A 24,550-nucleotide genomic window follows, 5' to 3' on the forward strand; every position below is an offset into this window, starting at 1 on the left:
CTGAGAAAATTCATTATGCCTTTGAGAAAGTTCCTTTGCCTCTCTCTGTGTCGGTTTTCTCATCTGTAAAATGGAGATGATAACAGCACTGACCTTTAGGGTTATTGTGAGGATTAAGTGAGTAAATACATGCAAAGTGCTTAGAACACAAATAGTACACACTGAATAAACGTTTGCTATTATTATCATTGGCACAGAATCAAGAGAAACACTCTTCGAATCCCACACACAAAACGAAGAACAAATGATACCCTAATCTGGAGATGAGGAAACCAACTCTCAGAAAGATGAGGTGTTTATCTGGAACCCTGATGCTAGTTGATGGCAGCTCCCAGACCGCTATTCCAAATGCAAAGCCTTCCCTCTCCAGGTCATATTCTAGCTGTCGCAAGCTGTCAGCCTCCTGGCCAATTTCAGCCCACAGGCGTGTGTTTGGCCCACACTGTATTTTTTTTAATCGAATTTAAGTGTGATTAGATGGGCCTAGCACACACTCATGAGGGTCAGGCCTAAGCCCTCCTCTGGTGTTTGTTACTCCCAGCCAAGCAGCCAACTACCCTCATGAGCATAGGCTCATACGGTCCCAGTCACACAACACATGGTGTAGACAAGTTCTGGAGACTAAAGATGAACATAGGCCAGAAGGGCAGGGGAGAGGTAATCAGGGAAGCCCTCCTGCAGGTGGCTGTACGTGAGCTAAAATTTAGAATGAGGGAGTGGGCTTTATCCAGAATGGAAGGGAGGGTATGAGGTGGAGCAGATTACTTTAGCATTTGGGGACCTTCAGGGATGATGAATTTCCTTGGCAGTGCTTCCCCAGGCTTTCCCCTTAGTCAAGAAGAGAAAAGAAATAAGCTGCCCCTTATTTCAGATGAGGCCATGTGACTCAGGAGGTCCAGAGTCAATACGCATTGTCAGTGTTTGTTGATGAATTGATCTGTGTCATCATCCCTGGGTATCCAGCACCGTGCAAGGCACCTGGAGAGAGATGTGATCACATGAGCCAAAGTATGAACTAGGGCTCTGGCCCTCAGTGATAATAGCAAGAATAATAAGGATAATGGCAGGGTCTGTAACAGGCTTTTTTGGTTGTTGTTGTTTAGGGTGGCACTTCCCAAGGTAAATTCTCCAGAATGTGAATAGATAGTCCACCAGGATGGAATCTGTCACCAAACCATTTGGGAAGACATTGGGTTTAAGCAATGTTAAATAAATGTTTTGCTGTGGGATAGCTCGGGGTTTTTACCATTCACGGTGAATCTCTCAGAAAGAGAGCATTCCCCAAACTCATGTAATACAGAGCAAATCTGAGCTGGGTATTTGTGGAACCCCCTTTGAGAAACACTGACTCCCTTTCTGCTGGGGTGGTATCAGACAAAGGGATGTAGGAAGCGGTCTGCCTCCCAGTTCTGGCTCTGCTGCTACTTCCTATGGAACCTAGAAAAGTCTCTTTTCTTCTCTGGACTTCAGTTTTCCGTTTAAAAAAAGAAGTCTGAATGTTCAGGAAGGTTCTTCGTATTCTGGCAGTCTTGATAGCAGTTTCTAACATTTTACTGATTTATTGGAAAGAGAGAGCACAAGCAGGGGGAGCAGCAGGGAGAGGGAGAGGGAGAAGCAGACTCCCTGCTGAGCAGGGACTCCAGGATCATGACCCAAGCCAAAGGCAGTCACTTAACCAACTGAGCCACCCAGGTGTCCAGGTGCCCCAGTTACTCACATTTCCTACCTCTCTGACAAAGAGGAGGAGTGCTGGTCACAGGAATGAGGTGGGAAAAGGCCAGGGCAAGCTGATGACGCTGCCTGGCTACGTGTCCCAGCAACAGTCACTTGATCAGAAAGGTTTGCCAATTCCCACGGGGTCCCACAGCACTTGAGTTTCTAGATCTGCAACACATGGTAGGAAGAGAGAACCTCAAATTATGTGAGTGGCCTCATTACTTAATGTGGAGAAAGTGCACAGAGATCAGGAGATAAAGACGAGGAATAGCCAGGCTCATTTTGAGTAGCACTGCCTGATGTGTTTTCTGCCAGCCCCTAGGGTGGTGGGGCTCCCAGGGGGCCCCTCAACCAAGGAAAGCAGGAAATGTGCCGGCATGCCTGCCACTCTCCTGCAAGAGACCCTCCGGCGACTCTGTAACACAGCAGGAATAAACTCCATACCTGTCACCTCAGCCCACAAGAACCCACGTGCTCCAGACTCCATCCACCTCTGACTCCCCGTCTCTGCTCCCCTCCCCTGCCCTTGCCCAGCACCAGCTTCTCAAACATATGGCGCTCTCCCCAGCCTGGGGGCTCTAGGGCACAGTTCCCGTGGCCTAGACCACATGGCCCCCAACACACACACACAAACACCATACACTCCCCATCCTTCAAGCCTCAGCTTAAGCTGCACCCCCTTCTCAGAGAGACCACCCTCGACTGACTTGGCTGAAGTACTCCATGTTCTTCAAACCACAGATCACAATCTCTGACTTTATGTGCCTATCTCCTTTTGCCCATTTTCTCCAATAATGTATAAACTCCGTGGGACTGGAGCTTGTGGTTATTTTGTTCACCCTGAATTCCCTGTCCCAAGTAGAGTGCTTCACCTGGTAGGCACTTAATATTTGGTTGAACAGATGCTATGTGGCCTCTGGCAAGTCGCTTCCCCTCTCTGGGCCTCTGTCTCCCCACGTGTGAAAAGCAGTGCTTGAATGAGGTGCTGCTGAGAACCTCTGCAGTTCTGACTGTGGTTCTGTGACTAATATCTGGGCCCTGGGCCCAGGAGTGAGCCTGGTATGTTGCATTGCCACCGCACTGCACACAGCACGCTGCTTTAATCAGGTGGCAGACACCCTGTAATTTCATGTTTGCTGTCCCTCCTCCCCAGTCCCTGGGCTGGGAACAATGCTGTCAGATTTCCAGGATGATCCCTGCACAGCCACATGGGAGAGGATGTTGTCTGGAAACTCAGGGGCCAAGAAGACTTGTCACTGTCGTGATAGGAAAGACTGGACTCTTTGGGAGTGTTCAACAAATCCTATAATCTCTGGGTAGAAGGGACCCTCCGGGACCCTTGGCCTGGCCGAAACTGCCCTCTAAACCTTGCTCAGTAGTGATCATGATCACGCGGATTCCACTTGAAGTGCTAGGAACAGGGCCCTCGCCGACTCTTAGGGCCGCTCATCTCACCAATGAACAGTTTTAGGAAGCCCTTTCAGCAGCATGGTGGAACATGAGGCAGTGTAGCATAGGGGCAAAAAGTCTGGGCCTTGACTGGCCCCGGGCAGAATCCCAGCTCTGGAACCTCCTTGCTGTGTGAGCTTGAGCAAGCCACGAACTGTCTCTGTGCCTCCATTCATCTTCTGCAAAATAGGGACAACCCTCGTTGGGCTGTTGGGAAAATTATAAGCATTAATACCTAGTGTAAAGGTGATAAATGTCTGTTTCTATTAACTGCTACCTATGAGAGTTCTCCTTGTTATTATTGTTTTTAGATCTTCTTGGACTCTGTTCTTGGGGTTGGTGGATTTTTTTTGCAAAAGAGACAGTGGGGCCCAGTCCAAAGACACAGGGCTGGGAATCCAGAGGGTTGGACTCACTGGTAATTATGAGAATATTTACTGTATTGTTCCAGGCTTTGGGACCTCACCTGAAAAAGGGAAAGAGAATAACCTTTGTCCTGCTTCCTGTCGCAGAACTGATGTATAGGTCAAAGGAGAAATAAACACGAAGGCTTTGGGAAGTGAAAAAATGCTCTGTGGATGTGAGGGATTTGTCTTATGTTCTAGGAGAGCACTTTCGTCTTTAAGCAAGGCACATTAGCTCCCAAACAGCAAAATTAGCTAAACTCAACCTATTTGGCAAACAGTGTGTTTTTGATACTTGTTGTGAATTTGAAGCTAATCCCTTCAGAATCTTCCTTCATTAATGCACTGGAGCAAACAAATTTGAGAAGGATTTATTTATAAGCATTTGGTACATTCCTATAGGATGCAGGGCTCGGTTTGGCAGATTTCTGACCTCTTTGTTTATTGTTGTAATTATTATTTCTTCAGTTTCTCTTCTTCCAGAATCTGATTGGAAGGATCCAGGTGGGGTGCACTCACTTTGCAAATGTAGGCAAGGACACAGCAGCTCTGCATAATTTCAGGAAGTCTGGTGTGACCTCTTTCAACACCTGTCATGTCATGTGGGCCTACAGCGGGAAGAAGCCCCCTAGAATTGGTCTTACTGTATAGATCAGAAACAGAGGCTCAGAGAAGGGAAGGTACTTGCCCAAAGTCACACAGCTGGTTCATGGCAGAGGCTTGACCAGGTAACCAGGTCTCTTGACTCCAAACCCCATACTCCTTCCAACAGTTCTACAGAATCTTGCGATTTCTCTAAATTAGCTGATTGTGTATCAAAATCTTGTAATTCACGGGGGTTCATATTTGTCAAAACTCATTGAACTGGGGGTGCCTAGCTGGCATGGTAGGTGGAGCATGTGACTCTTGATCTCAGGGTTGGGATTCAGGCGCTGCTTTGGGTGTAGAGATTACTTAGAAATAAAATCTTAAGAAAAAAAAACAACCCAAATCCTCATTGAACCATACACTTAAAACCTGAACAGTATTTGGGGTTAAATTTAACTCAATTTTTAAAAAATTTTTTTAAAGATTTTATTTATTTATTTCAGAGAGAGAGTGAGAGAGAGAGAGAGAGAGAGCACATGAGAGGGGGGAGGGTCAGAGGGAGAAGCAGATTCCCCGCTGAGCAGGGAGCCCGACGCGGGACTCGATCCAGGGACTCTAGGATCATGACCTGAGCCGAAGGCAGTCGCTTAACCAACTGAGCCACCCGGGCGCCCTCAATTTTTAAAATTGATAACATGGTGTGGAAGAGTCCTATTTCATGAGGGCAAAATTAAGCCCTTCAGCTGGAGCAGCATGGTCTCTTAGCTGGTGTTTCTGCAAGCATTGTTAACAGCCTGCTGCTGCTTCAGAAGGTCCAGATGAGAGGCCGGCTGCCGTGTAGGGGGCAGGCTGTGACTGAAAGAATGCAGTTCTACAAAAGGAGGATATGGGGTGTGGGGAGAGGCACAAGTGGGAACCAAGACTGTTAAGGGAATGGTAGTTTTTGGTACCGCACCACACACGCACGCACACGCACGCACGCACGCACACGCACGCACGCACACGGACCTCCCTGAGCAGGTGCTGGAGCAAGTTAACAGAGGGCCCGAAGCTGGGGACAAGGATCTGAGGGAACCTGGGACCCAGCATGTGAGTTAAGTCAGGAGAATTTCGGGGCCTCTGAGGGGCAGGGCTGAGGGGAAGAGGTTGGAGCAGGGCTGGAAAAAGCTGGCACAATGGAGAACCCCTCATTCAAGAAGTGAGGGCTATGATGGGGAACCAAGGAAGGAGTAGGAGATAAACAGCTGGAGGACACTGAAGAGAGACTGTTTGGAGGCAGCCTGGTTTCTGAGGACAAATCAAGTAGCCTCGGTTGACCTGCCGCAATGTGACAAAACTAGCAACTATCTTTTAATAAGTAAACAGCCTAAAATGTGGAGTGATGGAGTTGGAGGAGGTTAATCCACAAAGCAGAATATGTTTAATGAGATTAGATCTGATATGTTTCAGAACAGTTTGTTAGTTGTTTCTGTATAAAAAGGAAGATTCCAGGCTGCTCAGTGTCCAAAGGGTTTGTTCTTTTGAGGACTTGAAACATTTTTCCTAGAGCTGTATTCAAATGATACATTTGTTCACCTCACACCCCTTTGGATGGCTACTATCAAAGAAGGAAGGGAGGGAGGGAGGAAGGGAGGGAGGAAGGGAGGGAGGAAGGGAGAAGGGAGGAAGGACAAGTGTTGGTGAGGATGTGGAGAAATTGGAGCCCTTGTGCACTGCTGGTGGGAATGCAAAATGGTGTGATTGCTATGGGAAACAGTATGTAGCTTTCTTGAAAAATTAAAAATAGAGTTACTATATGACCCAGCAATTCCACTTTTGGGTATTTATCCAAAGGAATTGAAAGGAGCGCCTTGAAGAGATGTTTGTACACCCATGTCCATAGCAGCCGTATTCAAAATGGCCCCGAGGTGGACACAACCCATGTGTCCAGCAATGGATGAATGGACACACAAATATGGTGTTTACCTACAAAAGAATATTTTTCAGCCTGAAAAAGGAAGGAAGTTCTGCCACATGGATGAACCTTGAGGACCCCCTGCTAAATGAAGTAAGCCAGTCACAAAACAACAGATAGGTGTGATTCCATTTATATGAGCTATCTAACGTAGTCAAATTCAGGGGCACTTGGCTGGCTCAGTTGGTGGAGCATGAGACTCTTGATCCCGGGGTTGTGAGTTTGAGCTCCATGTTGGGCATAGGCACTGAACAAAAATAATGATAAAATAGTCATATTCACAGAAACAGAAAGTAGCCTGGTGGGTACTGGGACTGGGGAAACAGGGAGGAGGGAGTTGTTCCATGGGTATAGAGTTTCAGATTTGCAAGATGGAAAAGCTCTGGAGATCTGTTTTACAACAATGTGAATATATAACACTACTGAACTATACACTTTAAAATGGTAAATTTTATGTCAGACGTCTTTTATTACAACAAATAAACAAGAAACCAATACATTTGCCTGTAGACCTCCCATTACTCACTGAAAAACTGCTGGTTATAAAACAGCCTGTTCAGTGTGATCCTATTTTTGTCAAATGTCCCTTTCCATTCTACTATATAGTCATTATTATCATAAGAATATACACCAAATGATTAACAATGACTACTTCTGAGTACTGATTTTGTTCTTTTTACCATTTGTATTTTCTAACTTTAAGGAAGCATTTTGTTCCTTACTAAAACAACAACAAAAACTTCATCCCATTCCAGCCCCTGTCTTTATGTCCACAAAATTTACATAAGAGAAACTCACATTCCTGAGGTTTTATGGTATATATAATTAGAAATCACTGCTAATAATTTTAAGAAAACAATAGCAATAGTAATATTTCCTATGTAGGGCAAACTTAATCTGTGCTCAACACTTGGGCTTTTCATGAATTATTTCATACAATCACCCTTCAAAGTAGTTACCACTATTAAACCCATTCTGCAGATGAGGAAGCAGAGGTTAAGTAGCTGGTACAAACTCCTTTATAAACATCAGGGCTGTGTTGAAACCCACAGCAGTCTGATCCCAAAGCCTGTGTTTCTGATAGCCTGGCTATTCTGCTAGACACACATTATGTACTCACCTGGCATCCTGTGCATGGGTCCCTTCAGCAGTCATGAACATACAATTTATGTGTTATTTACATTGTCCAGTCAGCATCCCTACCACTCTCCTGATGGTTGTAGGATATTTGTTTCTCAGATAAGGCAAAGGTCAACCTCCCGCCAGAAATCCCAAGCCACATTACATTCCAGATGGGTCCACGAAAAAGCAAATGAATGAGCCAATCCTGGGGATTGAGTGGTTTGAGATTGTGGGACTGTATCCAGGACATTCACCTTATTCATGTAGATACTAACTCCACTACCCTTTACAACCAAGCAGGACACACACACCCCTCTTAAGACCAGCTTCGACCTGAGGAGGGCAATGGGCAGACAGGAAAGAAAGGCTGTCAAAGATGGGAATTGTAATAATATGATTTCAAAAGAATGATTATGATTATGTAATTAACACATTGTATTCAAACATTTTCATCTCTAAGGCTCTCTGAGAGTCTTACAAATTGTTTAAATATATATCACATATATTGTTGGAGACAAAATCTATAGTTTTATTTTTTACTCATTTTAATTTTTTTAGAGAGAGAGAGTATGGGGGATGGGGAGGGGCAGAGGGAGAGAGAGAATCTTAAGCAGACTCCTTGCCCAGCGTGGAGCCCAACATGGGGCTTGATCTCACGACCCTGAGATTATGACCTGACCCAAAATCAAGAGTCGGATGCTTAACTGACTGAGCCATCCAGGCACCCCGAAGTCTAGAGTTTTAGAAGATAATTAAAATTCCTTTGCCTTTGGAATTAAGAGAATTGCCTATGGGATGAATATGGGGCCCACCAGACACATTAATCGATCTAAACTCGGGAACGCTGAACATAGGGCTGGAAAGGATCTTGACAAGCAGTTTGTTCAAAAAAGACAAATAAGTATGTAATAAACATAAGACCAATTTCAAATACCCTGCTCGTGGTAGAAATTATTAATCTATCACAGCGCTCTTTTTTACTAAGCCTGGACTTTTCCTTAGAATCTTTCTCAACACAGCACTCCAGGCAGCTACCACCACCTAATCAGAGTCAAACCCTATTTGCCATCCTGGAAATTGGTCCATTCCCATCCCTCCCACGTGATAGAGAGGGGACTGGAGTTCAAAGAGGTAAATTAACTTGCTCAAAGTTACACAGCTGGTAATGCAAAGCTGAGGTTTCCATATTTTTGCTTTTTTCTTAATCTCCACCCCTGCCTTTTTGCTCTGTTCAGAATATACTTAATAGATCATATGTCTTTCCAGATTCCTCTTTCCTGCTTGAGCTGTTTAGAATGCCCCTACCAGTGATTTGCCCAGCAGCAGCAAGCCTATTGCTTAAAATCTTTGTGTGTTGGGTGTTTTCTTTTTTTTCTTTAAAGATTTTATTTATTTGACAGAGAGGGACATAGTGAAAGAGGGAACACAAGCAGGGGGACTGGTAGAGGGAGAAGCAGGCTTCCCGCAGAGCAGGGAGCCTGATGTGGGGCTTGATCCCAGGACTCTGGGATCATGACCTGAGCCGAAGGCAGATGCTTAACGACTGAACCACACAGGCGCCCCATGTGTTGGGTGTTTTCAAGCTGAAAATGGAGACAGTCATGTGGATTCATATTCCTGCCTCTCTTACTGGCAAGCTGGGGTGCTCTTTTGAGAAATGTGAGCTGGTGTTGAAATTTCTGTGACTGTAGGGAAAGGGTCAGATATTTTGAGAGCACCTTCTCTAGGTAAGGTATTGTGCTCCTACTGCAAAGTGGTTTTGCTCCAGAGTATAAAAATGAAGTAAGACATTGGCTGGCTACAGGAATATGGCCATGGTGAGGCTACTGGGAAGGAGGTGGCATTTGAGCAAGACTTTGGAGATCAAATGGACTAAACGTTTCTTTGACTATAAAAGTAATATATGGTCATTTTATAATTATTTGGAAAGACAGAATATTGAGAGGTAAAAATCACTCCTATTTCCTTTACCCATAAGCTATGTCAACATTTTATTTTTCTCTTCCAATATCTTTTTACTCTATGCATAGATTTTTGGTTTTTTCCTCCTTTCTCATGGTTGTTAATCTATGTGTGTCATTTTATATTTTGATTTTTATAAAGTTTTTTTTTAATGGAACATGGAGGCCAATGCAGAGCTTGAACCCACAACCCTTAGATTAAGACCTGAGCTGAGGCAAGAGTCAGATGCTTAACTGACTGAGCCACCTTGATTTTTTAAGTTTTAATATACTATGAGAGTGCTCCATAACCCATTAATTATAAGAATAACCAAAAGAAATGTGAACGTACCCATGTTCACCCAAAGGCATGTGCAAGCAGCACTTTTCAAAACAGCCCCAAACTGGAAACAACCTGAATATCCATCAATAGAATAGATATATAAATTGTACTATATTTCCCAAATTGAAAAGTATACAGTGATGAAAATGAACTATAGCTACACATAGCAACATGGATGCATCTCACAAATACAATGTCGAGCAAAAGAAGTGAGGCACAAATGAGAACATACTGTACGATCCGGTGATATAAAGTGCAAAACTGACCATGATATAAGAGGTCAGAACAATGTGATGTGATGAGCACTGGGTGTTATACACAACTGATAAATTTTTGGACACTACATCTGAAACTAATGATGTACTATAAGTTGGTTCATTGAATTTAAATTAAAAAAATATGTCAGAACACTGTTTACCCTTGGGGACATGGCTAGTGACTGGAAGGGACCATGGGGGGGCATCTGACTGTAGGTAATACCAGATAAGCCCATGGTAAAATGTATTGAGCAGTACACTTCTGACTGTGTGCTTTTCTACATATGTTCTACAAGTCAATAAAACATTAATTAATTAAGTAGCTGCAGGTAAATACATCCATCAGGTAGAGAAGGCCAAGGATATCACTTCAGGCAGAGGAAATAGCACAAAGAAAGTCGCAAGAGTGGGACGCAATCCAGCTTGCTTACAACATTGGTATTACAATATTTTGCCATAAACAAATGACCCCAAAACTTAGGGCTTAAAAACAATGACCCTTATTTGCTCATAATTCTGAAAGTTGGCAGTTTGGGCTGGGCTTAGCTAGATAGTGCTGTCTCCTCTAAGGTCACTCAAACGACTGTAGTCAGAGAGATAGACTGGGGCTACCTAGCCTAAGATGGCCTGTGCTGCTTACCCTTTTTGCCTGCTCCAGAAAAATGAATCTGGGCCCTTTCTAGATTTGTTTTCTTTGCCGGCTGGCAGGATGCTCCCTCTTGTCAGTAGTAGAGGGAGCTGGGGAGACATTAAAGTAAGAAAGCGTTTTGCTTCCTGGTGTTAGTGTGCCAGCTCACTAGCCTCCTGCGGCGTGCGTGGGTCCCCCATGGCCAGCTCCTGCAGAGCATGGCTTCTCCAGCATCAGGTTCTGGCAGTACACGTGGCCGGCAGCACCTGGCAGCCAACAGCTTCCCTAGGAATCTCTCTTAAGTGATTTTGTAGCAGAGTGTCTCTGGAGAGACATTTCCCTATGAATGGCTTTCCTGGAACAAGACAGGACACAATTCCAGCAACTTTCAGAGGATGGCCTGGCATGGTACCACAGTGACCTCTCTGCCATTTAGAGGCCACAGTCATGTCCTCTGTGATGAGATCTGGATCTCAGCCATGGGGGCAGTTGGGGAGGCTCTTCTTCAGGTGCTCTTTGTCCACCCAAGGGATAATAGGGGCTCCTTATATTTGCTATTCTTATATTCTTTAGAGTTCTCTTTATTTCTTATTAGTCAGTCCTAATTCTTTAAACTTTTCCTGTTCAGTGTACTATATGGTTTCTCTCTCCTGGTTGGACCAATGCCTCCCTCATCTGTCTGGTTGTTGGTGCTGGCTATTGACTGTGCCTTTCTCTCCAAATGTCTCCAGCAGGATAGTCTTGACATTTTTTTTTTTTTTAACAGGGCAGCTGTGTCCCAAAAGGTGAATGCTGAAAATGTAAGGCCTCTTGAGGCCAAGGCTCAGATGTCCCATTACATTAGGTTAACTGATATCTATCAGTCAAAATAAGCCATAGAGCAAGCCCAGATTTAAAAAGAGGAAAAATAAACTCTATCGTGGCAAAGTCACATTGCAAATGGGCACAGGCACAGGAATGGTGGGAATGTTGCAGCCATCATTGCAAACAATCTACCACAGCCCAACAGCATCAGAAACAGCAGAATACTTCTTGAAAGTCTATTCCTTGACTCTGCTCCAGAGCTGCTAAGTCCAAATATCTAGGATAGGATTTGGGAGTCTAAAATTTTAAACACTCCTCCTCTCCTCCCACTCCAGCCCAGGTGATTCATACCCATAATAAAACTTGAGAACCATTAATCTATGCTCATGCAATATCTGGTCTCATTCATCGCTTTGAAGATATTGTTCCATTGCCTTCTGGCTTTCATTATTTCTGTTGAGAAGCTGTCAGTTTCATTATTGCTGCCTTCAAGATTTCCCCTTATTTTTGGTTTTCAGCGGTTATACCATAATAGGCCCTAGTTTAGTTTTCTCTTTATTCTGTGTGGGGTTTAAAGTGATTCTTAAATCTGTGGCTTGATGTCTTTCACCGGGTTTGGAAAATTATTGACTATCATAAAATATTGCTTCCAGTATCACCTCATTTCTCTGAGTCTCTCTTCTCTTCTTCCCCCTCTCCTCTCCCTGCCCTCCTTTTCCTTTTCTCTACCCCCAGTCCCACTTTGCTCCCACTCTCCCTTGGGACTTCAATTATACATAATTAGACATTTTCACCATGGTCCATATGACTCTCTTCTTTATTATATGTGCTGTTGTCTGGGTACTTTCTACTGACCTTTCAGTTCACTAATTTTATCTTCAGCTGTGCTTAAGATACAGTACTGTTAAATCCCTCTAGTGACGTCTTAATTTCAGTTATTGTATTTCAGGCTTAGAATTTTCATTTGATCAAGTTTTATTTGAAGCTTCCTTGGTAGATTCTAGTTCTCTGCTGAAATTCTCCATCTTGTCAGTTAATTTCTTGAATATATAAATCACATTTTAAAGTCCATATCTTTAAGAAAAAATCCATATCTTATAATGCCAATATCTGGATCTTCTGTGGACCTATTTCTATTGTCTATATTTTCTTCTGGTTTTTGGCCATTTGGTTTGCCTAATGAGATTTTTTGAAATTTTTTATTGAATGCTAGATATTGTGTATAAAAAATTATAAGAAAATTTGAGACCCTAAATAGTATTATCTTCCTTCAGAGAAATTTTTACTTTTGGCAAGCAAGAGTCTTATAAGTTTTATAAGTACTGAATTGATTATATGCTAGTCTTCAGTTTTGGGGGGCTGGTCTATTTCTGATTTGCCTCTACTCCTAGGGTGGAACCCTTTAGGGGTTCCATTTGAAAGCCTGGGGTGTCTATTAGGGACACTCCTATTTGGTGGACCCTGAAATCCATTTTTTATATCTTAGTTTTATGACACCTTCAGATGTTCAGCTTCTGCTTAGCTTCTTAGTCCAACCACAAATCTGACGGCATATGAGAAGTGGCCTATGCCTTGAAGGGCAAAGTGGCAGCTGAATATGGATCTTACCTCTGTGCATTTCTTTTATCTCTGGAATCTTGAACCCTCAGGTCCTTGTTGCTTTGGTAGCTCTCTAATGCCTTCAAATACAATGCGCGCACACACACACACACACACACACACACACACACATTTATTTGTTCAGCTCATTTAACAATTCTCAGTGGAAGGGTTGGTCTTCAACAAGCTATGCCATAATTATTGGAAATACAAAATCCTTGCTCATCTAACATTTATGTTATATTTTTAAGTGGAAAGAAACCATGCTTTTCTCCTCTCTATAGTACCAGGATAGAACCTGTGTCTTTAGACTCTCCCTTTCCCCACCTTTGCCCACATCACCCCTAAAATTTCTCCTGCTCTAGGGTTAAAGCATTATTTCCCAACTTTTCCTATCACATACATGATAACATTTGGATACCACCTGGGCTATGCTAATGAGGTAGTTAGAGGCCTGCAGGTGACTGTGTCATCAGGTTTGGGGACTCTGGCTGCCTTAGGCTCTACCTGGCCACTCGAGACCTGAGGGCTCTATATCTCAGCATACTTATAACCTGTCTGGGGCCCTTTGGGTTAAGATGTTGACAGCCCCAGGTAAGAGCCAACATTGCACTGCCCAAAAGTGACACATTAACGCATTGTTGGTAAATCAGTCCTGGACCAGTTATTCAGTCTTCTGGAAGGGGTCCAGAGGCCAGAGCCCAGAACATGGAGAAAACAGGGAAGAAAATCAGATGTCGGCTCCAGTCCAGGCTCTGCCTCAAACTCATGGGACTTTGGGCAAGCCGTTACTCTTTTCTGGGCCTTACTTTTCCATCTGAAGCAAAAAAGAATTAGACTAGAGGAAAGAGCTACATGGTCCCTTTTGGCTCTGACCTTCTAAGAATCAGGGATTCTGTGAATTCCCCATCACTCAGCAGTATTCTTTTCCTGGTGACCTGGTTCCTGCCTCTGGTTCAGATAAGTGTAGCAAGTAGTAGATTCTCTCTGACTGTGCAGGTGCTCCCAGCTCTCACCACACGTTCCTGGCTGGTCTCTGAAATTAGCCTCTGCCGGCTCCTGACAGGGGGCAGAGCCACACCTGCCCCAGGCCCCCATCAACTGAACTCATTCTAAGTCCTGTGCATGTTCAGCTTCCTCCTGCCCTCCAGATCAGCCTCTGGGAGAGAAGCACTCCTGGTTTCCTGAATCATCTCTTCTTCCCACAGCTCCCAGGGCTTGGGAGAATCAGATGGAAAAGGCAGGGAAGACTCCAGTAGCAGGGCCACAGCAGCCTCCTTGCAAGAGGATGGGGGGTGGGGGGGAGAGAGAGTGTGGGGAGCCTGGAGGCAGATCCTGAAGAACCTGGGCTATGATGCTCTGGAGGCTGGAGTGGGTCTGGTGTGCAGGAAGGAGACACCATGGGCCTTGAAGCAGAAGAAACCTAGAGTCACGAAGTACTTGGGCTCCATGGAAGGCAGACTGAGGCAGAGAGAGAGAGAGAGAGAGAGAGAGAGAGATGGGGGGCTGTTCGAGAATGCAGGCCAGAGACCATGACATGGCAGTAGGGCCAGCAAGAAGGAGGAACTGAGGAAGTCAGTTGGCAGACTGGGTGACTCCTGATTGGCGGCCCAACCACAAATCTGACTGTGCCGCGTGCTGGGCAACTGGAGTTACACTGCCCTGGGTCAGCGGGACTATCTGCTTTGTCAGTATGGGGAACAAGACCTCGAGGAAGAGCAGAGAAAAGGGTCTCAGGCTTAGAGACAGATACATTAAAATCCCTTCAATAGCTCTTTATGACTTTTTCTTAAGGAAATGTTTTCTCATTTGTCCCTCCCAACAGTTGTCTGTTTTGCAAATGAGAAACTTAAGGTAGCGGCACAATTAGAACCTCGAATTCAGGTCTCCTGACTCTTGGCCCCACGCTTGGCTACAAAAATGGCTTCCCTGAACTGACTGGCAGGCAGAGAGGTGGTGGGAAGTTTGCCCCTGCCCCGCTGCTTCCCATTGCCTCCCCTGCACTCCACAGCCCCACCAAATGGCAGCAAGCCTCCAGCACCTTCCTGCCCCTGCTCCCGGCTTCATCCTCGTATGAAGAGGTGGGTGGAGCCAAGTGAAGGTTCTTGACATTCATACACAAACAGGTGAACCCTTTTTTTTTTCCACAAAGGAATCTTACGAATCACTAACGTGAACTCAAATAAGAACCTTCTCAGGCTGAGGCAGAGGTGGCTATCTGGTCAGCTGGTTGTCTTGACTGCCCCCACCATCTGGCAGCCTCCGTGACACTATCAGAATCCCCAGGGTTCCACAACCCACAGTTTGTAAACCACTGGACAGGAGGACTCCTACTTGAGCATCCTAGAGTGAGGGGTTCTCCACCTGGGTCCACAAATAGAACTGTCTGAACTTGGAAGGAAAAAATTCCATCTTTATTTTCACTAACCTCTAACTCAAGTTAAATACTTTGTTCCATTACAAATGTCGGCAGTGACCACAGTAATACGGACAGTTCCTGTGACTGAGTCACTAGGAGAACTCAGATATTTCTGTATCACATTATAGTTGTCAAAGATCTTTCAAAATATCATTTATGCTCATTATTTTAAAATGACAATAGTTATTATATCTGCTGCCAGATCTCATTTTTAAGTTATTAATAAAGAAGTACATATTGAGGGGCACCTGGGTGGCTCAGTCGGTTAAGCGTCTGCCTTCGGCTCAGGTCCTGATCCCAGGTCCTGGAATCGAGCCCCGCATCGGGCTCCCTGCTCCGCAGGAAGCCTGCTTCTCCCTCTCCCTCTGCCCCTGCTTGCACTCTCTCTCACTCTATCTCAAATAAATAAATAAAATCTTTTTTAAAAAGTACTTTTTTAAAAAGTATGGCACATTATTATGATGCCATACAATTTTGAAAATATCTTGATAACCGTATTTTAATAGGATTGGTTTTCTGTACAGCCCTAGGTATTTTCTTTTGGGCATTTAAAAACATTCTGAAAAGGGGTCCTTCCGGCTTCACAGACTGCCGGAGGAGTCCATGGCGTCGGTAGGTTACGAGCGCCCGTCCTAGGACTTCTCTTCCAGAACAGAGGGGGCTGGGAGCTTGTTGAAGGCTCTGCCAAAAGAGGACACGTAGGACCCAGGATCCCCGGAGGCCCCATGCTCCGACGTGCACACTCTGAGCCCGAGGAAAGTGAGACAGGAAAGTGGGGCAGGAGCAAAGGGACTCTGAGAAGTAGAGCAGAAGGCATCAGGCCCAGGCTGGCAGGGCTCGGTCTAGTGGCACAGAACTGAATTCCTCAGCCCCGACCCCAGCCAGGCTTCCGGGGGAGCCAGGACTCATTGGTCGGAGTCCTGTTTCTCATTTCCCTGCCCGGTCTCAATTGTCTTCGCTGAGCTAATACAGTGGAATCAACAGTGGCCTCAAGGTGAAGAGAGACCCTGCTTCCGGATTGGACTCTTCCTTGCCTTGCTGAGTGACTTTGGGCAAGTCACCTCGGTTCCCCAGTTTTCGTGTTGGTATAATTGCTGGCGTAAGTCCTGCTACAAGCCTTTGTCAAGTCCACAGTAGACATCGCTGATAGATCTCAGCATCGATCGTTCCATGCTCATATGTAGCTTCAGAAGCCTTTTCAACCCTCTACCAGTTGACTGGAATTAGCAAATGAAGTGAAACGTATCTGCTATTGTTGGACTAGATGATCTACACATTTCCATCTGTACTAGTCCACCCGTGTCTCTAAAGATCTGATCCCAGGAACTCGAGTAAGACTCTAGATAGAAGTGCAGACTTCTAAAGCATGGCTATTTCTCACTCAGAGGTGTGTATGTGCGTGTGTTAACAGGAAAGAGAACATTCTTAGCTGGGCTGTAGATTTTCTCTTGTACACTCTAGAGCAAAAATGGGGTCAGAACAGGACACTCGGATGTTGAAATCTCAATCAGGCTTCCCAGAAGAGATGAGCCAAGGCACATGGAAGTCGAACTCTGAGCAGTGTTGGGAATGGGCATCATGCCAGCACCAGTGCTGCCAGGCCCTACCTGCCCCCAAACATCTCCTGTCACAGAAGCATCAGACATGCAGTGCAGCGGAATGATGGTGACAAAGAGTGAATAACACCCACCACTCCTAGTGTCACCTACGTGGCTGTACATCACGCACAGCCAGGTGGTCAAGATGTGGATATGTTGGAAACGTGTTGTTTCTCTCCCAAACGGCACAAAAAGCCACTTAGCAAGTTATTTCAGAGTGTTCACTGTCCCAGATTACAGCTGAAGCCCAGACAAGTGTTTTAACTTACTTAAGGTCACAGAGTTCAAGCGCTAGGACCAGGGCCCAGGTCTCTGCAGACCTGTGGGGCTGGGCCGGTAACATAAATGAGAGAGTGTGCTGGATAGATTGTAGGGAGTGATGGGAACTGTGGCAAACTAGGTCACGTGTTCTGTTGAGAGGCAGCAGCTGATTATCAGTTTAAGTTGATGGTTGGCATGGGAGGGTGTGGACCTAGAGGGCCCCATTCTCCTGATTTTTAAAGAGAAGTCTGAATTGAGATTTTTTATATTAAACAGCTCCATTTTCAAATGTTGGCATCTAAATTTTAAGAGGTTAAAACAAAACAAAACACTGTGTAGACCAAACAAATTGGATCTGGGAACTTTAGTATTTGGCCTGATTTGCAACTTCTGGTGAACAGGTGAGAGCTAAGCGTCTGGATTCAGCTGTACAAAGACCCGAGTCATGGTTCGGCCATTTGTCAGCTGAGCAATCTTACTCAAGATCTGTAGCCTCTCTGAGCCCTGCAGCTTTCATCTGTAAAATGGGAATACTAAAATGGACTGCTGTACGGATTGAGATCATGAATTTTAAACAATTAGCACAATCATTCAATCATAGTAGGTGCTCAATAGATGTAGCTCCTCCACTAAAGTGCCTCTAAGCTTCACAGTGATCAGATGAATACCCAACCCCAAGGCACCCCAGTCCATCTACCTCAAGCTTATTTTTCTGCAAGGTCTCGGTGCTCAGTGTCCATGGAACTCTAACGTAGATACACAAGGCCCTCAAACATGCTCACACATACCCTGCATACACCCTCGGGAGGATTTAGAGATGGCAAGTTTGGTTACCAAGGAAAGATGTTTAGGAGACTTCCCAGGGGTGCAGCTGCAACCTTCTAGTGTTTAGAAGAGAGGCCTACACAGTGCAGGGGGTTGGCTAACATGACCTGTTGGGGGCCTTCACAGCATTAGAATTTTTCAACTTGAATTTTGTTAGCTCATGTGCACTAATACACACATACATGCTCTCACACACCATCTGCCCAGAGCCTGGGCAAGAGGGGCTGCCTTTCCCGTTCCTGGGAAACTTCTATTCTAGCTCTCACTCCACTCATTCTCCTGCAGCCTCACTGGGAAGGGAGGTACCATCAAGACCCTGAACCAGCATTCCCTGAGACTGATTTGCTCAGCAGGGAGCTGTGGGAGAAGGGACAGGGCAAAGAAGCTCAGATGACTGAATAGAAGGACCTTGGTACCTTATCCGGGCCCCTGGAGCAAAAAGTGACAACAGCCCCCTGGACTCAGGGGAATGGACTGGTTCCAAAGACCTGTTCATCCAATGTCTCCAGGAGTCTCCTGCCACCCCCAGATGATGGAAGGGCTGTGAGGGGCTCCATTTCATGGATGGGGAGACAGACTCAAATGTCTTGCTCTGAATCAGTTTACCCAGTCCACTTTAAGGATCAGGAGCCCTCCCGATCTGGGACTCTCTAATGGAACAAGTATGTGGGTTCTGAGTCCTTGTCCTAAGCTGAACCACAACTTAACAACAACACCGCTACCACTTAGCCAGCCAACACTTTTGGTATTCCTCTACTTCTACCTCAATTTAGAATTTAGAAGACACTGAGGCAGGAAAAATGACTTACACCCAAGGTCACCAGTAGGTCTTAAAGTCTGTATTTGAACTCGAGATTGACTCCAAAGTGCACGTTCCAACCACATATTACACCACCTCGTGCATTAGGGCCACATTCCCGGCCTGGGGTTCAGTTCCAGGAGTCAATACCATGACTCAGTGAGCTGTTTGCCCCTGCTTTGTGTTTATATGAGTCTGTATTTCAAAAAAGTCCCAATAAATGGTATTGTAAAAAAGTAAAAGAACTTAACAAGCAACAACAATTCCATCATAATTGGAAAAATTCTTTATAGTGGAGGTCACATTTTATAAAACATCCATTACTCTATTTTGTCAATTTTAAAATGCATGTCTGTGGGTTTTTTGTTTTCAAGCTTTGAATTTGGGAAGCATTTTAAAATCTGTGGGCTCTGAGCTTCCAGGATATACACAATTTTATTTGGCCCTAAGAATAATCCTGGTAGGCAAGCATTGCCAAGATTACAATCCCCATTTTACAGCTGGGAAAACTGAGGTTCAAAGAGGTTAGGCAACTTGCCTGAGGTTACAAAGCCAGTCAATGCAGATTAGCCCTGTGTCCTGATTCTCAGCACAAGTTGGGTCCACCATAAGCTCCTGGACTCCAGATACTGTGCTCACACCTACCTGTTTACATCACCCCACTGGCCGACCTCTAGCAGAGGACTGAAGGACACCTCAGCTCTCCCATCCAGGGTTGTCCAACCTCAGGCAGAGGAGTATGAACCCAGTGTGGGGTCTCCTAGGAGCAGTCCGGCCCCAAATAGGAAATTTTCAGGCCACAGGATCCCACTTTCAAGAATACATCCCATGTATTATAGAGACCAAAGCCGGGTTGGGGTGTGAAGGCAGTATTTCTGCCTGGTGCCCTTATAAACCATGCAAGCTAGATCTAGGGGCTCCCACTTAGGATCCCCATTCTCTGAAAATTGCCCTATTTCTCATATCTCAAAAGGCCAAATGAAAAGCCAGTATTGACTCTAGATAAGCTCACACAGGCAGACTAAAACACCACATTTCTTTGCTTTTGGTTTAACTTGTATCAGCTCAATGGTATCACCAGGGTTTGTTGCTGCTGACCAGGAAACACTGATTGGCTAGTATAGGGTCCCAATTAGCAAAGACTGGGGGGGGGAACAATTAATGATATTATGTAACAGGTACAGCTTGGCAGACAAAAGTCTTTCAAAACAAGTGTTGTGACAGGGGAAAATAAGAAAAGGAGAACGCTGACATGAAAATTGGAGCTCCTCATTTTCCCAGATGGAGAACCTGAGGCTCAGAAAGCTGGAGTGACTCGCTCAAGGTCACACAGCAGGGCTGGAACCAGTATCCAAGGTTTCTGCCCTTCTGGAGAAGGATCTTCCCACCAGACCCTGCTGGGCTGAGGTTCAAGAAGCCCAGATTGTCAGGACTCACCAGGGTTGCTGCAGGGGGTCAGGACAGGGAAATGGCTTCTCCTTCACACCTGTGGGCTCCTTCCTGGTGGGCAGTTGCCAAAGCCACGCTGTCTTTCTTCCCTCTGCCAGGGCAGCAAGGCATGGGAGCCTCCTGGAAAGCCACCTCTGGGCAAGGTGAAGGAGGCCTCTCTGAAGAAATCACCCTCCAGGACATCAGATGACCAGGTCCTGGGGTCCCGGGTGGCCACGGAGGGCTGAATTACAAGCTGCCTCTGGCCCCCACCGGGGAGCTCTCCGGGTGGTATGGCTGGTTTTCCTGCTAGGGGCTGGGTGCCTTTAAGAGAATGACTGCAGTTCATTGGCTGAGCAAGGCTCCCCCTACCTCTTTACCTGAGCAGGTGAGAGAAGCAAGGCTAGGGGAGGGCTGGGGACTCAGGTGAGAAAACAAACCGTGGCAACCAGCTGGCTCTCCCTTCCTCCACAGACAGCCCTTCCTCCCTGGGCTTCCTTCCTCATCCCCAACCGAACCACAGGACCAGCTGGAGGTAAAGAAAGGGCAAACATTCTGCAAAGTGCCTAGTGCCGTTCAGTTCTCAAAGCTTCACTATCTCACAGTAACCCTAGACCAGAGTTATTTGTATGTCTCCTCTGTCGATGGAGAAACTGTCCTTGGAGATATGAAATGGCTTGTCCAGCTCACGCAGCTCTTGGAAGGAAGGCTGATGGAGTAGGAGGGTGTGAGGACCCAACCCTGAGTCTCCTGCTTTTGACTTTCCATACACTGCTCCTGGACCACACCACCTCCCTCTCAGTGAGGCCTCTGGCAAGCCACTCACTGCCTCAGTTTCCACATCTGTAAGATGGTGCAGTCATGCTTGTATGTGAGTCTCCACTCAATTTATTGAGTGTATCATAGACGTAGAGCTAAAAAGGACTTGGGGGATTATCTAGCTCATCCATTCATGTAGCAGGCATACCTTCATTCTACAGGCATTGTTCTTCAGCAATTATTATGTGCCATACCTGTGTTAAGTCCTAGGGCTACATCGGTGAACAGGAAAGTCAAGGACCTTATTGAGTTTGCATTCTAGAGAGAGGACAGATTGACATAAACAAGTAAATAGGTTAGGTAGGTTAAAGTACCATGAAGAAATAAAATAGGCTGATATGATAAAGTAATGGGGGGCTATTTTAGATTATGTAGTCAGTGAGGCCCTCTCTGAAGAGGTGACATTGAAGCTGAGACTTGAATAATAACAAGGTACCAGTCATTAAAAGAGCTGGAGCAAGAGTGTTCCAGGCACTGGGAACGGCAAGTGCAAAGGCCCTGAGGCAGGTGTATTTGGAGACTCACTCATTATGGAGGGAAACTGAAGTCTGGAGTTCATCAGCACACTTGAGTTACCAATAAAACAATCATTCCACGAGCCTACACTGCTTTTACCTCATGTTTCTTCCACTCTGTAGGCATGTGTAAATTCCCAAAGGGCAAGGGCTATGATTTCAGGAGTTTCCTACATTGAGGAATCAAATCCTGACCAAAAACATAGGACTAAAAATCACAGCAGCAATGCAAACTGCCATATGGTGACACGGGGTCAGCACAGACCCTTCCTGTTCAATTCCTTTCCATTTTTGTTTTCAGAATTTTTTAATCTGATTTTTAAAAAGGGCTGCCTGTTCTCAGCCATCCTGTTGTTGGTGGGAACACTGGGATTGTTACTCTGAAACTGTCGGATGGGTAGTGTGCGGTAAAGCAAGTGAGTTTCCTGTTGGTGGTTTTGAGAACCAGGACTTTTGGGGTGAGAGAAAGGAGAGACAAATGAACGACAAAAAGAGTTAAGTAAAAATTTTACAATCCTGGATTTCAATCAGAAGTCCCAGTGTGAATTTTTGATGTAGCCAGTCTGAAAACAAGCACCAGGTTCCCTATTGTTGTCAGGTCTAGAAACAACAACCAACACTTTAGTGAGCACCTTTAGTGTCAGATTGTGGTCTCTAAATACGATTTTCTGTAAAGGAACCCAGGCTCCTCAAAAAACCAAATAGCTGATTCCAGCTTTGGGGCAGAAAATGTACAACACATACATAGACTTTTAATGCCACAAATCAAGGAAACTAGAGTTGTGGCAAAGGGCCTTGGGAGACAACCAGAAGAGACTCCCATTTGCCAAAGTCCAGACAATTTCAGCATTGGTAAAGAAAAGAACTGCAATGAGTAGAAAACATTGAATATATTTCAATCCGTGAGTTCATAATGATATTTTAAAAATAAACAAGAAACCTCAGTGATCATCTCTGAAAGATATTAGGAAATCAACTCACTGCATTTTGAAACCTGGTAAATAAAGGGAGACAATTAAGTATTTATTCTGTCTTTCCTGTAAGAACTGTGCCTCAGGCAACCAAAGAGTAGATGAGAGGAAGGTGCTTTTTATGTAAGCATTCCAACAAATTAAATGAAACAGGAATGAAGAAGGATTAACTCGGAATATCACCATTTTGCAACTCCTTATGAATTAGTTGATCTGATAATCCTACAAAAAGAGAAACAAGTAGATGTAATGGGCCTCTTGGTGGAATTAGCCACCACCTCCTATGAAGAAATCATGCCCCAAGAATCAAGCAGGGGTCTGATCAAGCCTTTGGAGTAGGTGTTGGCCAACTTTGTCTCCAGTGGGCCAGGTAATTTAACCCTTACGGGCTACAGTGTCTGGTCTCTGTGGCAACTACTTTGCTGTTAGAGCACAAAATGCAGCTGTGGACAATAGCTAAACAAATGGGAGGAGCTGTGTTCCAACAAAATCCTGTTTCCAAAAAAGGGTAGTTGCTAGATTTGGCCCATGGACCATAGTTTGCCAACCCCTGTTCTTAGCCCTACTACTGGTTTATAGGAAATACAGGGACTGAGGAATACATGAAATGATACCGTGGGGACACAATATGCAAAAGCCAAACTAGGGGAAAGCCTAACAGGAAAATCAACCCGATTTCTTTAACAAATAAATGTCAAGATATTAAAAATTGAGAGAGAGAGGGGTACCTCTAGATTAAAAGAAACTTAAGAAATATTAGCCAATCACATTGTATGGACTTTGACTCTTAATTCAAGCAATTATTTTTAAAAATATGGGATGATTGGATAAATGTGGACACTGACCTGAATATTTGTAATATAGAGGAATTATTGTTGACATTTGGAGATGTTTGATGATACACTGTGGTTATGCTTAAAAGGGGGAGTCCTGGGGCACCTGGGTGGCTCAGTCCTTAAGCATCTGACTTCGGCTCAGGTCATGATCTCAGCGTCCTGGGATGGAGCCCCACATGGGGCTCCCTGCTCAACGGGGCGTCTGCTTCTCCCTCTCCCACTCCCCCTGTTTGTGTTCCCTCTCTCGCTGTGTCTCTCTCTGTCAAATAAATAAAATAAAATCTTTAAAAAAGAAATTAAAAAAATAAAAAAATTAAAGGGGAGAGTCCTTATCTTTTAGAGATATTTGCTGAAACATTTAGAGATGAAATGGAATGATTACTCGGATTTGGTTAAAAAGAATGAGTGGTGAAATCTTTTTTTTTTTTTTTTAAGATTTTATTTACTTATTTGACAGAGAGAGATAGCGAGAGCAGGAACACAAGCAGGGGGAGTGGGAGAAGGAGAAGCAGGCTTCCCATGGAGCAGGGAGCCCGATGCGGGGCTCGATCCCAGGACCCTGGGATCATGACCTGAGCCGAAGGCAGGCGCTTAGCAACTGAGCCACCCAGGCGCCCCTGGGTGGTGAAAAGGAAACAAAATTGGAAAGGGGTTGGATGGTGGGTAGCAGGTAGATAGAAATTCATTACCCTATTCCTCTGTTATTTTGTAAATACTTGAAAAATTCTGCTATGAAAAGTTAAAATACATTTATAACATTTCACACTCAACCAATCAACAAAATTTTTTAAATCTGACAAACTCAAAGTTTGGAAAGGATACAGGGAAAAGGTAGCTCTCACAGTTGGTGGGAATGTAAATTCCTACAATTTTTGAGAGTGATTTGTTTGTGTATGCCCCATGATCCAAAAATTCCCTATCCAGATCTATACTCAAGAGAAACTTTAGTCCATTAAGAGACATATAGAAGCATTTTTTAAATAGGAAAAATGGAAAACAACCAAAATGGATAATTTCTGGACCACAAGAGGTAGGGGAAGGCTACGAAATGTAGAGAAATGGCAAGTTTATGCAGACAGAGGAGCCAGGTCCCCATCAGGATAGACTTGGCTCAACATACGTCAGCTTGGTACCCACTCCCAGCCAGGCCCTTTTCTGAGTTCTCGGAATACAGAGGTGATGTCCCTCAAGGGCTTTAAAGTCTAGATATCAGAGCTAGAGGGGGGCTGACCCTCACATATCACTGAGCCCAACCTACCCATTTTACAGATGCAG

At 44.9% G+C, this 24,550-nt stretch overlaps 1 long non-coding RNA gene across 1 annotated transcript in view; it reads right to left on the reverse strand.

The window, feature by feature from the left end:
• The window catches only part of LOC141372145 (uncharacterized), a 35,378-nt gene continuing 10,828 nt past the window's right edge, over positions 1 to 24,550 (reverse strand). The window contains exons 2-3 of the long non-coding RNA XR_012377456.1: positions 1,727 to 1,884; positions 1 to 63 (exon numbers count right to left, since the gene is read on the reverse strand). This is a non-coding gene — a long non-coding RNA (uncharacterized lncRNA). The remainder of the gene's footprint in view (positions 64 to 1,726; positions 1,885 to 24,550) is intronic.

The sequence above is a fragment of the Callorhinus ursinus genome, unplaced genomic scaffold (genome assembly GCF_003265705.2).
Source record: "Callorhinus ursinus isolate GAN/ISIS: 27379988/994484 unplaced genomic scaffold, GSC_fseal_2.0 scaffold3, whole genome shotgun sequence".
Classification (NCBI taxonomy): domain Eukaryota; kingdom Metazoa; phylum Chordata; class Mammalia; order Carnivora; family Otariidae; genus Callorhinus; species Callorhinus ursinus.